Below are 18,545 nucleotides of genomic sequence, written 5' to 3'. Positions count from 1 at the left end.
CTGAAAATAAACCTAAAACATTTTATACACGTTCAAATTAAATATAAATGTATTACATCAGCAAAAAGTTACCCTTTACCCCAATAAATTATATGCTGTAAAATTATAACAATACAATCCCAAAAATGTACCATTAACTACAAACATTTAAACAACTCTTTAAATAATATAGTATGTAAATGTTATTGTTTAGTTAATTAAAACCATTACAATTTTCTTCCCTGTTGATAGCAGCCAAGAATGTAACAACATTTTAAATCATTCAACCGTCAGTTGCACTAAAAAGTCTTACAGATTAAAATCACTATTAGATCATAATTACATTCTAAAATTCAATGAAATAATGCCTTTACTCTACTTTTTCTACATATATTACAGTGAAGAACCAACAGTTTAACAAATGTCAAATGGTAGTCTCTTCGGTACCAGCAATAAGTCAATATGAATAAGAGTAGATGTACCGGACCACTTGCTCCCTCCTTGTGATGACTCCGTAAAACAAGAAAACTAGCATCAAGCTTTCCATGAACGAACCCTCTCATTGTTGTGTTGACTTTGTTGCCTGATCGTGTATACGCAGGAACTTAATCAATTTACAGTTCATCTGGGGATCAGATGCATCAAGCCCTTTAATTGTAGCCTCTCAACATGTTTGTATTCCTCTTCCAAAAAAGCTTTTCCTAGTAAGGTCTCTCGTGCAGGCCGAAGTTTCTTGCAAATGCATATTAAGTGGATGAGGTCCATATAGATGACAGCTTTTTACTTCTGTGTTTTTCCACTTTGGGTCGCCTGCCAGTGATGGATATTTACCAAAACGAAGTGCCATTAGCTGTTTTTTTAGGTGGACCGAGTATGTTAAATCTAGGTATGCTGCTGTTTAAGTATCTTGTAGTTGTTAAGGACAGTCCACGAGTGGTACCTCTGGCACAACATATTTTTGTCAAGCAATATCGAGTGCAATTTTGCAACCTTATTAATTGTGGACTTAAATGTAACATAAGGCAGTTTTTTATTCCACAGGTCCAAGGTGCAAGTGGATTTGAGAGCATTTTGCAAATAGCGCTTATGTGGTGTATTGGGACTGTTCTCATGTTCTGACCACAAAGCCTCATTTAGTTTAGAGTCCACCGTGTTTTGCTTTATGCGGTACCACACTTTAATTGTTGAATATGGCCTGCCAACTGTCTCATTCAGTAAACTAAGGGGCATATTACCAAGCAATAGCGATAATTATCGCTATTGCTTGGTTAGAGACAAAAATGTATCGCCGACCTGCGGCGATTTTTATCGCAGATAAACCTTGGTATTACCAAGGTTTATCGCAAATGCGATAAAAATCGCCCGCAATGCATGAATATTGCTGCAAAGTCAGCGATATTCAGGCATTACCGAGCTAATGCTCTTAGCCATGTTATCCACCTCCCATTGGATAACATGGCTAAGAACTGCTCAGGGCAGGTGTTAGCTTTTGGAGATATTCGCGCTTAGCGCGAATATCTCCAAAAGTTGGTAATAGGAGATAGCGATGTTAGCGACTGTTTCCAGTCGCTAACATCTTGGCACGCCCACTTTGCATGTCATTAGTGATAAATTTCTCTGACATGCAAAGTGGGGCCCAAGATGGTCGCTATCTCCTACTAGCTGTCGCTAACTGGTGTTAGCGACAGCTAGGTAATAGGGGGTTAATTTTATCTCCGCTTTCTTGGCTTTTAAAGCCAAAAAAGCAGAGATAAACCCCCTTGATAATATGCCCCTAAATTCTAATCGCACTTCTGCTGGAGATGCCATTTGAGGAGCTGAAAGACCTTTTTAAAAATGCCGGTTGTTAAACTATTGAGTATGGTTGCATCTTTACCTTGGAAGGCTACGCTGGCGTAAGTTAACGTAGGTAATATTTTCGCCGTTATTACTGTAGTCAGTGGTTTGAATGAGAGGCCCCTTAGCTTCCCTGCCAGCGTCTTATATGCAAAGGTTAATGCGGTTGCCCGCTGAGCTATGTCATTTTTCTGATCTTGCTGGCTCAGTTTATTGTCAAGGTAAAATTCCAAATATTTATAGCTTGCAACGTTTTCAAAGACTTTACCCTTAAAGTTGATGTTATATGGGCGAGCTGTCCGGTTACTGATCAGCATTAATTTTGTTTTTGCTATATTAATTTCCAGCTTATTTGTCGTCAGAAATTCTGCGAGACCCGTCAGTAGCCTTGTGAACCCAATTTTAGTCAAACTGATTAAAACTATGTCGTCGGTGTAGACATGGTGCAAAAGGGATAGTGATCCCAGAGAATAATATATATATATATATATGCGTATATATAGAACAAAAGAAACACCCTCGTGGCCGGCACTGACAGGCAGTTAGGTTCAAGGTTCTTGTCAGGCTGACGGAACTAATATGCAGCGCCCCCTCAGTAGCATTGGTTTGGTTGGCGCGTTTCGGGAAATCATCCTTTCATCATGTACCCTCCAAACAGACAGAAGGCAGGCAATATGGCTACAGCAAGTCCTCCTTTTATTTCATTTTTTACACAGGAAGTCTTCTCAAGTGAATCCCATTGCATTCTGGGACATTTAGTCCATAGAAAAATAAATAAAACCCAAGTGGGGTGTCCGCCACTTCATTTCTGGGCGAACGTTCTTAAAAGCAGGGGCCAATAAGTTCCGCTGACAGCCTTAACACAAGGCAACCTCCAGGCCACCCATGCCTCACTCCTGCCAAGCGTAACAGGGGCGGTTCCGCAAGGGTCTTGAAGGGGTGCCATGCCGTGACCGGGTTGAGGACACATATTTATAGAACAAAAGAGACAACCTCGTATATTTGTGTGTGTGTGTAAACCGTCGGAGGGACTGTAATCCATACAACAGTGGCAGTGCCTGCTCATTGTATTACTTACAATGATTATTTCTACATCAATATTTTTTACAACGATCTTAATAACAAAGCAAAAAACGATATTCTTACCTTCCATATTCTGGTTGACGATATTTCTGAAATCCCAATATTCTTGACACAATATTTTTGCATCAAAAACCTTTTTTGCAACATTTTGGCCAAATACCATAAAGGGTGGAGACTGTGGTTAATCATTGGCAGTTCAGTGTTAAGACTATCTCATTCCATTTAGATGATAGAGTTATTCACTTCATAAACTTGTTTCTTAAAAGGTGCCAATAACTGCATACACCAGAAGGCGGTACTTGGTTTGCAATTCAAATACAGTGTCACACAGTAATAAAACTTCATAAGCTCAATAGTTAAAAAAGTGATAACTTTTAAAAAGGCCTGATTTAGCGGAGGTGCTTTGGAATTAACCCCCCAAAATACACTCTATGTCTCATACTTGCTCATCAACAAACATCTTCTGATGTGCCCATGTGCATTATGTTTCTCTGTGCACTAAAGTGCCACAGAAAAAGAGACAATGAAACAATGGTAATCCTACTTGGTTATGAACGATTGGCTTGTCTAAAATGATTGTTGACCTCTTGATGAATGAGTTTATATAAGCTTTCCTCTACAGTCAGTCATTAAACATATGTCGCTGACCTGTTGTTTTTGTAATTTAAAACTTCTCATGTCTTTGTATTTCATTTTTTGTATAGAATCAACTATCTCTTGCTTTAACTATTTATTTGTTCATGAGATAATATTATCATTGATGCCATTCACTTTGGCCACATTTAGACAATTAAATAGAAATTACAAGTGGGGTTACTCCTCTATATCAAGTTTGAATTACAGCTGCTAGGGTGGGGAAGCTAAACCCTGGATTCACAACCTTGAACATTGTAACACCAGTAGAGGTAATCTTTTCATAAGCTTTATAACACCTGTGACAACAGTATTGGTCATGCACATTTTTGATCGTCTTATGATTTTCAGAAATTGTGAAACAGGGATCAACTTTATTTGTTATTTTAGAACAGTTCCTAGACCTGGCAAGCATAGTAGCTGTTTAAAGATTGTAATGGTTAACTTTAATGTTTTGATCTTGTAAATTCTGCTATAATTTAAAAGCTTCTTAGACTAAATAAAAAATAGGTGTCATTCCAGAACAAAGATACATAGTTAGAAATTGCTTGTTGCCCTTTTCTTGTTTAAGGATTATTAGGGCAATGTCTCCTTAAAGGAAGAAGCAGACTTCAAGAGAGAAACACATCACAAAAAAGTGATGCAGTTCAGTAAATTGGTATGACACCAATGTTTTTTTTCCAAGCGACAGAAAAATTAAGCATTGATATAATCTCAAAATTAGGGTCTTGTAAAGTGTTATCACATAGAAGCACACATCATACAGGTGTGCAAGCACACTTGAAGCGGGCAGCCAAACTAATACACCCAAAGATACCAATTTTCACAGAATCCAAGCACACAACCTATGTGTCTTTTTTTTCCTTCATGTTTTATTGATTTTGATGGGAAAAACATAAATGATAGAACTTTGGGCCTTATTATGAGTCTGGTGGTCCACGGACGCCCGACTCACAGTGGCAGTCTCCTGACGGTCGTATTACGACTAGGGTAGTCGAGCTGCCCTGAGACCACTGCATCTGCTGTAATTGCTAGGGAACCGCCGTTCCCTGGCAGTTGCATGGTGGTCCTGAGGCTGCAATGTGCTTGGGAAGCATATTATTAGTTACCTCACTGTCACTCTTTTCGTGATCTCGCGGGTGGTTTATTTATGGGTTTGGTGGTGGGGGAGTGGGCAGTCCCACACTGCTAAACTCATTTTAAGGCCCTTAGAAAGCAAATGAAACCATTGCACCCTTTATAAAGTTAACTAAAGAAGGGTCAATCCAAAACTACTTTGACACAGATAGGTACACATATATGTTATTTGTCCATCACAGTGCATCCCCTTTTGGATCTCAAATATCACTCACCCAAGAGAGCCAGCTGGGGAGAGAATTTAAATAAGCATCGGGAATAAACTAGTTTTACAGGTAACACAAAATGCACCATCATACAATTATTTACTAGAGTAAACCCGCAAATCCATTCCTAGCCTTATAAGAGCAAGGAAAACCTAATTCCACAGCAATATAATCAGAAAGAATCACCTATCAGCCCCTCCGATTGCCTCAATTTGCCCCTCATGAGTATCAGGAATATTTATGACCCGGTTTGTGTCACTCTTGCACCACACAAGGTGGTAAAAGGATGACACAAACCATATGCCATATTTTTGAAGCCACACAAAGCCACTTTGCGTGACTTTGAATGGCTTAAAATATATGGAGCAATGCAATGCAGTGCAAATCGCTGCATTGTATTACTCTGGGCAAGGGAGGTGTTAGAAATGGGGTTTCTGGTTGGCCAGGGGGGGCACATCCTTTACAACGCAACTTTTACCACGCAGTGCCTTTACGACGCAACTATTACAACGCATGTTATTACAACGCATAGCGCTGGGGGGTGATCTAGGATAGGGAATAGATTTAATTTACTATCCAACACCTTCGCCACTATCCACGGGGACTGGAGTTGGAATAGTAAATTAAACTATTCACTATCCAGCACCCCTTAATGCTATGCGTTGTAACAGCATGCGTTGTAAAAACTGCGATGTAAAGGCATGCGTGGTAAAACCATGCATTGTAATGTCATACATCCCCGGCTTACCCTGTGGTAGATTGGCAGTGCAGTTAGGCTTATCCCAGAGGAAATATGTAAAGCATTTGCGCAACACACACACCAGTGACACACTAGGCACATCATAAAAAGAGACTCGACACAAAGTTATATAAAAATATCCTTTGTATTATTAATAAAAAACACATTAAACAACAATCACATAAATCACTGTGCCACTAGGCGCTTGTCAAGATGTCACATAGATCTTTAATGACTTGGTAGTATATAAAGCACATTTAGACCACCACCCACATAAACCAGGGGACCGCTGTGCCACAAGGCACTTGTGATAAAAAAAAAGCATGGATCCTAAATCTCTTTGCCATAAGGCAATTGTCATAAACATTAAGTGCACTAGCTAATTAGCTATGAGTTGCACATATAATGCACACCATCACCAAAAAAGACACTCTCCTTGTGCTGCTCATGCCACTCCAATATACATTATTATTAGGTTGTTAGTTAATCGGCAGAGCATAACTCACTAAGCATCATCATAAATACATAGGGTTCAGCTTTCCTGCACTCCTACAACACGAGAGATGGGAAGGCCAAATACACATAAAGCACTGCTGGGCCTACATGCCAGCTCTGGGGAGGTGAGGAACAACAACCTGTACCTCAACCATAGGGCACACATCCAACAGAATTTTCTGTCAGCACCCCTGCGCACCGAGTACGGTCACTACGTTATTCAGAGTGGTTTCCCTGACATCCACTCTCAGCCGACTCCTCCGTGGTGAAGTCACATGCGCCATGCTGTGCTCCCAGGTATGTGCAAGCAATGTAGGGGGGAGGGCACACATCCTTCCTCCCCCAATGGTGGGGAGACTTTACTCAGTCCCCCCACCTGGGAAATGGCAGAGGCAGCTGCCCGCAGCCCTGCGGTGCAGCTGCCAACCATCGATCAGCGGAATACAACAAGAGTTACCCTAAAGTGTGCCACAAGAAAAAGGGGGTAGACACCACCAAGGCAACAGCCCACAAATGCACAGGGCAGCTGCGGTCCCCTTCAGTCTCCTATACCATCAGGTAGCATGTCCAGACCCCTCTAAGGCCTCCCGGACCACTGCTTTTGCCTCAGGCCTGCACTTTCACTACGCCAGCGGGTGGGCAGGCAATTTCCAGGACCTGCCACAGGCCTGGACTCACTCTTTCTTCGAGTCCACGAGCCTCCTCAGTAGCTCCAGGGAGATCATGTAAACCTTTGGCTCTACAGGGCTGTACTGTGGGAGGTCCCCGAGGTGCAGCCTCAGGGCGGTCTCGACCCTCCTTTGTTGCTCATCGTGCCATCAGGCCTCATCCATTGGTGCAGCAGCTTCAGGCACTTCCTCATTGCCGTGCAGCCGGGCGGGGGTGGTGAACAGTCTCACAGCTGTTCTTTGCAGATGAGGCACTCCAGCTCGGTGCGCTCAGCTCAGACAATGAGTGGGCAGCACCGGCTTCTGGATACACGCTGACTTGGCCAGAGACACAGCTTTAGTACATAGCCCTTCAAGAAAAACCCACACACTTGCCAAATGTACACGCTGGTGCCTCACCATAAGAAACTTAACACATGCTTGGCCTTAAAAATAAAAGGGGGAAAGAACATAGCACACAAACTTCAACTTTGGGCAGGGAACAAAAGTGCTCTCTGGCACTTTTAGGGGAAGAGACTAATAAAGTGCTCTTTCAGGCTTTCTGCTTGCTAAAAAGTTGAAGAACAGTGCAGTCCTTCCCCTTCTCCATGCAGGAGCAGCCACTGCAGGCTGTCCTACCCCACACACATTGGGGGCACAGCTCCTCACACAGCTTCTCTAGCACTCCTCCCAGGCAGGTCCTTTTTAGTAGTAGCACAGCTCTTTCCTGAAGTATTTTTGTATTCCTGAGACTTCCAACAGGAGGCCAGCACACACAAGCCCTTGGAGATTTCCTTCCCAAGCAGGATACGACAGCAGGGCAAAAATAGTCAGTCCTTTTCCTCCACCTTTGACAGAAGAAGCAAATGCAGGCCAACCCACCCCTCCACTTAGTATTTCACTATCAGGACATGTCACACACACCAGTACATATCCTACCTTGCACATACACTGCACCCTGCTGAAGGGGTTACATAGGGCCTGCCTTATTGGTGCCTTGCATGTAAGGAAAGGGAAGGTTTGGGCCTGACAAGTGGGTGCACTTGCCAGGACAATAAGGCAGTTTACAACTGCACGTGCAGACACTACAGTGGTAGGTCTGATACACATTTATAGGGCTTTTCATGTGGGTGGCACAACCAGTGCAGCAAGCCCGCTAGTAGCATTTGAATTAGAGGCCCTGGCACACGCCGTGCATTTTACTATGGACTTACCAGTAAATTAAATATGCCAAACATGGATAACCAATCATATCACAATATATACAGAGAGCATATGCACTATTGTGTCAGGGATGGGGGGACCAAAGGAGAGGATTGCAGAATATATTGATTGGTTTCTGGGCCCTTTGGTACGGAATCAACCTTCATACATACAAGACACAAAATATATTCTCAGTCTGGTGGCGGATTTATAATGGCAACCAGGCACCATTTTATAGCCACCCTAGACGTGGTGTCACTGTACACTAGTATTAGACCAGACTTGGGTTTGCGTGCCATCACACGACTCCTACACACTAGACCAGCAACACAATACCAATTGCTAATTTCAATGATGGAGTTAGTAATGCAGAACAACTTTTTTTATGTTTGACAATCACTGGTACAGACAGACAAGGGGAGTGGCCATGGGGTCAACATTTTCCCCCTCATTTGCAAATCTCTTTATGGGCACATTGGAGGCTGATCTAATCAGGGGAGAAAAAGGAGCAGCATGGATCAATTTCAAATTCTTTGGGGTCGATACATCGACGATTGCCTCCTGTTATGGTCAGGTATGCAAGGTCATCTAGAGGAATTTTTTGCCTTTCTTAATGTTGACACATGGGAATGCAATTCACCATGGAGTCTAGCACGACAAAAATTACGTTTTGGAATTTGGAGTTGTACGTCAAAGATAACCAACTTCACAGCAGGCTCTTAAGGAAAGAAATCACATGTAATGCAGTGCTTCACACAGAGAGCTTACATCCTGCACATCAGATGAATTCAATACCTTATGTTGAATTCTTAAGAGCAAAAAGAAATTGCAGTGAGGACACAGAATGTAAGATGAACATCACAAACATGAAACAAAGATTCTAAAGGAGAGGTTACACCACCGAGGACTCTTAACAAAGCTGAGCGCAGACTTGCTGAGGTACGCAGGGAGGACACACTGAACGCACAAGCCCGCAAGCCACAACAGAAACAACCAACCAGGATGATTACGGATTTTAATGATCTACACAATCACTTAAGAAAGAGCTTCACAAGACATTGGGGCATCTTGCAGTCTGACAAAACCGTTACGGAGTTTATCTGTGATCATAGACAAATTACTTTCAACAAAGGGAGGACCCTAAAAAGTCAGATTGAGTCCAACTGTACCACGCACGATCATAACATAAATTGGCTCAGACCACACACTATAGGGTTTCTCCAGATGTGGTTTTTGTAGTATGTGCAGGTGGGCTAAACATGGCCACACACAATTTACAGATTTTGCAGGCAGGAAGTATGACAGTAGGAGCACCATTAATTGCACCACCAAATATGTCACCTATGTTATGGAATGCCTCTGTGGAAGGATCTACGTTGGCAGCACCATTAGGCTGCTGAAGGAGAGGATAATGAAGCACGTCAGAGCCATACACAAAGAGGATCCAAAATACCCAGTAGCACTACATGCAGCCACTTGTCCCTCACAAGGAATGGAGAAAAATGTATTGTTTTTTGGCATTGAGGTTACACATCCCAATATTGGGGGTGGCAATAGGGAGCTTAGACTGAGAAGGACTGAGGCATTGTGGATCATGCGTCTACGTACAGTAGAACATGGCCTCAACTTTGATCATGAGATGTAATATTTTTTGGGGAATTGATCCTTGACTTACCTGAACCCACGGTGTGACTTCCTTTGCATAAGGTCCCCACTTTCCCTCTTAGTAATAATCTCGCACCCACTGACTTTGTCAAAAATTGCAGGAAAAGGGAGAGGGGGCATATGGTGTGCACTGAGAGGGGTATTTGTTCTTCTTCCCATGATTCATGGAAAATTTCACTGTGTCTCTATGCTGTCATCTTCACTACTTTGTGTAACCTGTCTATAATTGGAATATATGTCTAAAGTAAATTAGTCGTGATGCAATGCAATGTAATCAATTTAACTGTATAGCTTTTAATGTTTTTTAAGGCATGAAACTTATTTATACTTACAAACCTGACTAATGCGATCATAATACACTATTGCACCTGCTTTTTGATATCCCATGTATACTATTTATGTTTCTTTAAAGATATTCAATCATTTGTGGCGTTCTTTCCTTGCTACATGACACAAATAGTGTTCTCTCACTGACTCGCTATATATCTATTCCTCCAAATCTTCCTTCTTTGATAATATGCGACATATATGGATTGAGTCCGTCTATCTTTTATTGCAATTGCAAATGTACCAATAATAATTTTCTTATGATCCTCATAACGGGGAAAGTATTTACAATTTATCTTTTCCTCTCGTTTTACTAAACAATGTACGCACTGTTTTGAACATATCTTGTCTTCTAGTTGTTTTCCTCATTTATGGACAATAATACAAGTGATAAGTTTGTTAATTTTACTGTGAATTTGTAATGTGCAATTGACCCATGCATCTGTCAAAGGCTTCGGCCCATCACGATAGGGTTTGCTCACACACCACATTGAATTTGCTGATGTACGCACCAACATCGCGTTTGCACTAATCTGACTAAAACTATCTCTTTTATCTTTAGACCGTTCCGTTTCCTTCTAACCAAAGTGTCTTTGATCACGTCTTTCACTATTATGTTTTTCGACAAAGGCCGCAGAGCTAATTGGTAGTTTGCGCATAATTGGATTCGATTACCAGGTCTCGACTTTATTCCATACATTTAATATTTTCATGTGTAAAGCCATTGCTGAATACATATGGTACTATTGTTATGAGATCAAATTAGTATAACTAACTACAGTCAGCGTCATTCATTCTCCGCAGACCGCTGGGTTTATGGAATCGTCATATAGTCTTTCTTCGGAGGTGCCGTTTCGATTATTGGGGCCCGAATGGGTTAGCGCTTTAGCTCTTGCTGCAAACACAGCCTATGAGCGGGTTGGCCCTCAAGTTATATTGGCTTCTGGGTTCAGCCTTCACTCATCCGCTATCTGGAACCGAGTGACTCGTCGTGGGGGCTGCGTTATGCTTTCAGTACTAAGGTAAGATTAGAAGCAGTTTTCTATGAAGAAATTATTGAAGTGTCAGTAATGGAGCATGGATTAGATGATCCGTATTAACTTAGGTCACATTTGCTTGCAGACTGGATATTTTACAATAGACTAGATCGGAACGATTGGCCACAATATAGACTCCCCCACGACCTAGAGACTTTCTGCGAGACTTGCACAAGGTAGATATTGGGCATCGGCGGGGTCGGTGTATAAATAAGAATTTTGGTTTATGCTGTACTCGCTAAATCATGTGTTCTTCATCCTGATTTATGTCTTTTTACAGCACAGTTACTCCGCACGATTGACTTTTGCAGTTTACTTTCTGAAATTGTTTTTAACACTGGTAAGAGCTGTAATTGGCCTCTGATTTTGTTCTATTCTGTGTATTGTGGCTCATGAGTTATGGAATTCGGGTTACAACCCAACTCTCTATACCCCCTTCTCTTTTTTTATCAGATGATCCAGAATCTTATACTTTGCCTGCATCAGCCTGGTCGGGTTGGAATTATCACCGGCTGAGCTGTGAGATTCTTAGTGATTTAGGGGTTTTCTTTTTACCACTCTCTGTCTTTCTGGACACAATGGGGGGTATTCACCCTTGTGTCTTCTGCACTCTCTTTGCTCTGTACGAAATTATCTCTTTATCTTTATTTCTCCATTTTTACTCAAAATCTTTAGTTAAATCGATCGTTAGAGCGATTGTTCTTTTGCTCACCATGCCACCCCAGTTTAGACCCAGCCATATGCAAATTAATAAGAGAAAAAATAGCAGCTTTCATTCATTTGTGCTTTGGTTCTGTGCTCTTGGGTTGGCATTTTTGCACCAAAATACTCATTATGCAAGCAGGCGTAATGCAAAATTACCAAAAACTCTCTGATTACTCCGGCCTAATTAAATTTCACCCAGGCCTAATTAATAAGCCACACCTGAATACACCTTAATGCCCAATAGGGCAGGGAGCTTGGTATTTAAAAGTAGGACAGGTAAAACATGTCCTTATAGTCACACATCCCTAAAAGATGTTTTTTCTGACAAAGGCATATCTGTTCCATAGAACAGCATTGGGATTCATTATTAAAGCTGATAAAGCATCGCAGCATAAGAACCAGCTGAAAATGTTGTTCTTGGACGTTTCAAAATATTTATTAAAAACCCAATCAATTGGTAAAGTAAGATTTGAAACAAATATTTTACAAAAGGTAATTTAAAAATGTCACCTCTAACCCGATTAAAGTCTCTAGAAGTACATTTGCATCAGCTTCCAACTATCACCCAGGAGCTGAAGAGCTTCTTGATGAGGTGTGCACTGGCTTCTAGAGCTAAGACAAAGGCATTGGGTGTGGAGAAAGGCTATTCTCCCCGTGACAGAATGGCCTGGGGGCTGTGCCAAGCCCCCTGTATATCTTCAATGGATGACTACTGTCACTGAAAGATGTAGTTCACAACTGTGCCTGTCTCTCTTTTGTTCTCCTTCACAGCCATGGTCCAATTCCAGTGGTAGAGGAGCTGCCTCCAGAATTGTTTTTCAGTGATCACAGAAGAGGGGTTGCTCATTTCCTTAGCCACACCTCGGACTGGCCACTGGAGCTTAGAATACATCAAGAAAGTTCTGTTATCATAGGTTTAGGCAGAGAGGATAACTGTGGGATTGTTTTCAGCAGGGCACAAAGGAACTGCTCCAAAAGAGGACAAGGTTATAACTTTTCCCTATTGGTTAGGTTGGGTACAGGAGTCACCCCACCCACAAGCTAGTCAGGTATAAATGTGGCACCCCTGGGCAGCCTATTCAGAAAAAACTATTGAACCTGTTGAAGACAGAAGAAGGACTGACCCACTATTGAGACTTGTGTTGAGAAGCCTGAGGGCTGGACCTGCTCCCACTTGTACCCAGCACAAAAATATGGATTCCAAGGGTCAACTGTAAGACTTCCTGTTAAGCTACCATATCATAAACGCTGTAGAGTCTAGCTGTCCAGTTTTCCACTGGACCTGCCCAGGGCCCTGCTGGTGGCTGTTGTTGGAGTCAGGCCCCCAAATGCTGGTCCTGATGTCCTGAAACAATTGGCTGGTGTCAGAGTGCACTCCTCTAGCCTTACCCTAAAAGTTGAAATTTAGAAAGTTTCTACAAATGTTTTCCTGGAGAATGGTCAAGGAGCCAGAACCAACCTGCCAGCCGATCCAGTCAAGATGCTTGGCTTGTGGGTTTGACACCACGGTAGTTCCAGCTAAGTTCCCTGTTCAATGCCACAATCCATCAACGTTGAGGCCACTTTGACTTCATCTCGAAGCTCCCTTGACTCTGCACTGATGAGGACCCGATCAACGCTGAAGACCTCCAGGATTTGGAAACTTGAACCTATCCCACTGGACCCTTTCCTACCTAAATTAGTTGGTATGATGGGGTTCCATCCTGATTCCATAATCCGTCAGTGTCTCATCATTTCTCTCTGTGTCGTCTCACCATCAGTTTTCGCTAGACTTGAGGAGGTAACTTTTCTACTGGGGCGGCGATAATGGGCTTGATAATATGCCCTTGTGAATTCCCATAGAAGCCCAGGTTAACACCAGAACCTGGGCTTCTATGGGAATTCACAAGGGCATATTATCAAGCCCATTAACGCCGCTTTAGTGGCAGTTTCCTGCCGATAAAAGCGGCAATAATATATCGCCCTTTCTTGATAATATGGCCCCATGTCCTTGTATCTGACTCATGCTTCATTGTGGTCAGCATGAGAACTTAGCATTGTCGTGACAGGTTTTCTACAATTGGCACTTTGCACTTTGTGGAACTATTTTATTTAAAACCTTAAAAATTCATATCTCTGGTACCCCTTATAGGAGTTGTATTGTTTTGTTGTCATTTTGTTATTTAAATGATCCTCTATTTTTATAAACTGGAGTGAGTTTTGTATTGTGTTGTGTTTTCAACTTTTTAACTGTTTTGGTTCTTTTAAATGCTTTACACATTTTCTTACGTTAAGCCTGTCTGCACCATACGATTGCTACTAGGGGTTGAGCACAGGTTTAAATACCTATAACGGTTACTGTACCTAACAAGAATAGTGTCATTATTAGTTGTGGCTAATTACCATCCACCTCACTTAATAATCCACATTCTCACAACGGGAAAGGATTTTCAACCTTTTTTGTCCAGCAGCATGTCTCCCAATGCTGGAATATTTTGTGAGCAGTGGCATAGAAAAGAAGCCATGAATTCTAATACAAGGGAGGTAAATGGTTATTTAGCAGTAAAAACAGCTGCAGTTGGGATCCTTTGGGACTCTCACGTCACTGCATCCTGGTGCCAACTTGGCTCCGAGACTATCGGCTGTAGACCTCTATCAGGTAGAGATTGCTAAGTAGCATTCTCTGGAACTACTAATGCACTCATCAAGGGCTTTCCAATCAACAGCCTTTAATTGAATTCCAACCCCCATTTTAGGATTACAGTGGTCGGAATTCAAACCGGCTGGTCCTTCAGGCTGACTGATGGCGCCGTCAGCCAGTCACAAACTCACTATTATCCTGTGCGGACTGGTTTACCACAGGCTTTCCAAGTTGGGCTTTCCGACATGGAAAGCCTGTTGTAAAGCAGTTGGGCCATAGGTGCCCCCCCTGTAAATCCCTACACCGTGTGGCACCACCATGAGGTGCCTTCCACATGGTGCAGGTATTTACACAAACTCCCATTTCTCTATAGGAGCTTGTGCTGTGGGGGGATTCCACCCACTGCACAAGTTCCCATAGAAATATGGGAGTTAGTGACCGCACCATGTGCGGTTGCATCGAAATACGGTGATTGGAACCGCCAACCTACGGTTGGTTGATCGGTTCCCACACCAAGACGGTGTTGGTCAGAGGCAACTCTGACCGACATCGTAATAGGGGCCATAGTGTTCACGTGGGAAGAACGTTGAATCTAGCTTTATTCTTTTGACATGAAAGAGTTTCCCATAGATATTGCTAGATTGCAATTCACTCACTCATGATGTCTCCATGAGGAGGTTCCATGCCACCCTTCTGCAAGTATAGTATGAGATAAGGTTAAGGGCCTTATTAAGACTATGGCGGTCCATAGGACCACCATAGCCATGGTGGCAGTCCAGGCACCGCCGCCCATTACGACGTGGGTGGTGGGATCACATTGGCACCGCCTTGACTACTAGCAATTAGAGATCCCTGGTGGTGTTGTGTCAGTCTTAAGGCTGCAATATGCGTGGTGGGGCCGCTGTTGCCCCGACAAGCATATTACAAATTTCCTCACTGCCACACTTTTCATGGCAGTGCAACAGCCATGAAAAGTGTGGCGGAGAGGAAACTTATGCCTCTGCGCTATGTGGTGCATGCAGGGGGGCACATGTTCTGCCCCCCCTGCCTTCATGCACCCCCAGTTTATGCAGGGCATGGACTTGACACTCCAATTGCAGAGCCTTTTTCAAAGGCACCACCGTGGGACCGCTTAATAACTGCCCGACAGAGACTTTAAAAGTCATACTCTGGCGGGTGTTTTGTTTATGGCTTCGCCGGTCTCACAATCGAACGTTGGTGGGACAGCCCGCTCCGAGACTGCCAAAGTCATAATAATGCCCTAAGCCCCATAGCAGAAAAATGGGAATTGTTGTGCCATGCTGGTTCCAGTGCCAGTGCCGGCCATCCTATGGATTTGTGGACACATTCACTGCTATTATTTGCTTTTGAATATTACACTGTGGTCGGTGTCTGCATATAAACGTGGGTCACATAGGTCTTTGCCATACAAGGGGAGCATTGTCAAGGGGAACACAGATGCATTTCCACATCACTGTAGGTCTTGTTATAGGGAACTAGTGGCTTGGGCTTGTTGCCGTGATTAGAGAAACAATTGAAATGTCATTTTATCCATTATAATTCCAGATACGTGGTGGACTGATATCATGGTTAAATATTAACAGTACATTCCCATTCTACATTTTCAACTTGTGAATCGCTGGATATATTTGTGCCACAGCTCCCAAGGACACTTCCAACCATCGAAAGTCATAACCACATCTGGGAAGTCCATAATTATGTGCCTGTGAAATCTTGTACAACAGGAAATTATCTTTGTGTGCTAACCTATCTCCATCCCTGTATTAACAGGGTCTAGGAAGACAGTTTGAGTAATAAACTGCTCTCCCAGAAATATGTTCCTTGTCACAGGCTCTTGGGATCCACATTAATTTAAAACTTGATACTGGGACTAACGATCCCCTCGTGCAGTGCTGGTGAATCTTCAGTAAAATTTGGAGCACCTATGATGAACTTTCAGAACATCAAGTCTGTTGGGGGCAAATCACAGCTTTCCCCAGAAAGGTTTGAGTGAAGCCAGGGAGGTGCAACGCTTTTGACATTCACAGAACTTTTGCCTACAATGATTACATATATAAATATTTTAATGTTCTCCTGGCATTTAATCCCAACTATACATCATGCGTAACTCATTTATCCGAGACTGGGTATTATTACAGTATTGGAAGAGAGGTACTGATGATTCCACTTGGGGGCCAGAGGGTGCCTTTCTGTTGACAGAATTGCCTCTCATTACACTGGACTCTCCTCGAGCCCCTTGCTATTGGTGATGCTCAGTGGTTACTCATCACTTCTGTCATTTTCCATTGTGCCTAACATATGACTACAGCAGAGGAACTGGGACTACCTATTATTTAATGAGGAAAGACCCCCTGTATACCCACAGATTCACACTATCTTTTAACCCCTTCTCTGCGCCGCGAATTCCGCCATGGTGCAGGGGGCTAGGGGGTGAGTGCTGCGCTGTGGTGCTCATGACGGAACCACGCCGTCATGAGTCACGGGTGGCGTGTGCTCATGACCGCGTGGCTCCGTCATGACCGCGCCCGCTCATTAATTCGCCCGCACAGGCGGGGAATTAGTGCCGCGTGGGCGGAGTGGCAGTGGCATGACGGAACCATGCCGTCATGAACACACGCCGCCCGTGACTAATGGCGGCGTGGTTCCGCCATGAGCACTCACGGGGTTACACTGTCACTTTAATGTGCATTGTGATATTTTACAACCCATTTGACAACTGTCCACTTCCAACGCTTTGCTGGGCAAGGGGCAAATGGTAGCATATCACCACAAAAGCATCAATGTGAATATTGTATTTCAGTATGTCACTCCGTTTACCATAACAGGCTGAATTTTATCATTAAAATATTAACGAAATGCTTTTCAAATTTCAGCTTCTAATCTGGCAACTTTATTCCAATCATATATTTATTATTTTTCTCTGCCAAAAATGTCCCACACGCTTATTTATTTATGGTTTGTGTTTTGCTTGAGATAAATGTTTTCAATAGTGTTTGCACAGTGTGAGGATGGTTATGAGCACTGTGATAATGAAAGTGTATGTGGAGAATACTAAATGTAATGGTGCTTTAGTGTTAAAAGGGAAAAAATGATTGAAATAGAACATGATAAGAAAAAGACAACATGATATGAAGCAAGTAGATGCATCACCGATCATGTCCTAGCTTTCTGTTTTGAGTAAAGTGGCTGTGAAGTGATGCAGCAGTGATGACAAATAAGTCAAGCAAGCAATCAGAAACTAAAGGTTTTGACACTACTTTTTCTTGGCCTTCTGGCAAAATTATCTTCATGGGGATTATCATGTGAGCAACAGCTGACTGCATGGTATCCACAATCCAATTGGGAGTTGACTTAACTTTTTTACTCAACAAGGCAGTTCCTTTCATTGTCAAGAAAATCTAGTGTTCCACCTGCTTTAGTCTAGCATTAGGCATCCTAACTGCTACGTGAGTCTTAAAAGTCTTGAATTTACTTCTACAATCTTTAACAAAATGTTCTGCCCTTACACAATGCAAACATAATCTATTTACATGTATTATTTTTCTCTCTTCTTTAGATAATGGCCGCCTCTACATCCGAACTTCATTGGCTTAGAAATGTCCTCAGTTGTGCATTCATCTGCCTTAATGCATACTACTAGAACGTTTTTCTCTTCTGAATGATGTTTAGATAAGTAATGACTCAAATGTATTACTTATTCTATGAGAGCATCACCATAAGTAAAAGGAATAACCACCTTTGTTCACCATCTTTTAAGTCACTTCAAAAGGCCTTGATAAATTAAAGATGCCATTTTTGTGTCTGACAAGGTAGTTTCAACAACCAATTGATTCAATGTGGTAATGTAACTCAATAGATCTCGAAGCACTGTATTGAAATTAACAACACTTTAAAGAAAGAATACAGTAGTTTTCATCAAACAAGTTCTGCATCTGTTCAGAAAAAGCAGAACAATTATAAAGCAAAGTTTATTTCTTTACTCCAACGGTATGCTCCAAAAACAATAATTTATACAGATTAAAGAGTAATGCAAATATCTTATGCACCTCCAGAGAAGCAATTGGAAGGTAAAGAGGCCCAGATTTATTGAGATTTTGCGATGTAGTTTCGACACTTTTGTGGCGGAGCACAGATGCAGTCCATTTTTGTTTACTAAGCCATGCAGAGTGGATATGCGTGCCTTTGAGTGGTTTAGTTAATTCAAAGAAACCC

The sequence above is a fragment of the Lissotriton helveticus genome, chromosome 2_2, assembly GCF_964261635.1.
Source record: "Lissotriton helveticus chromosome 2_2, aLisHel1.1, whole genome shotgun sequence".
Classification (NCBI taxonomy): domain Eukaryota; kingdom Metazoa; phylum Chordata; class Amphibia; order Caudata; family Salamandridae; genus Lissotriton; species Lissotriton helveticus.
This window is presented reverse-complemented; position numbering follows the sequence as displayed.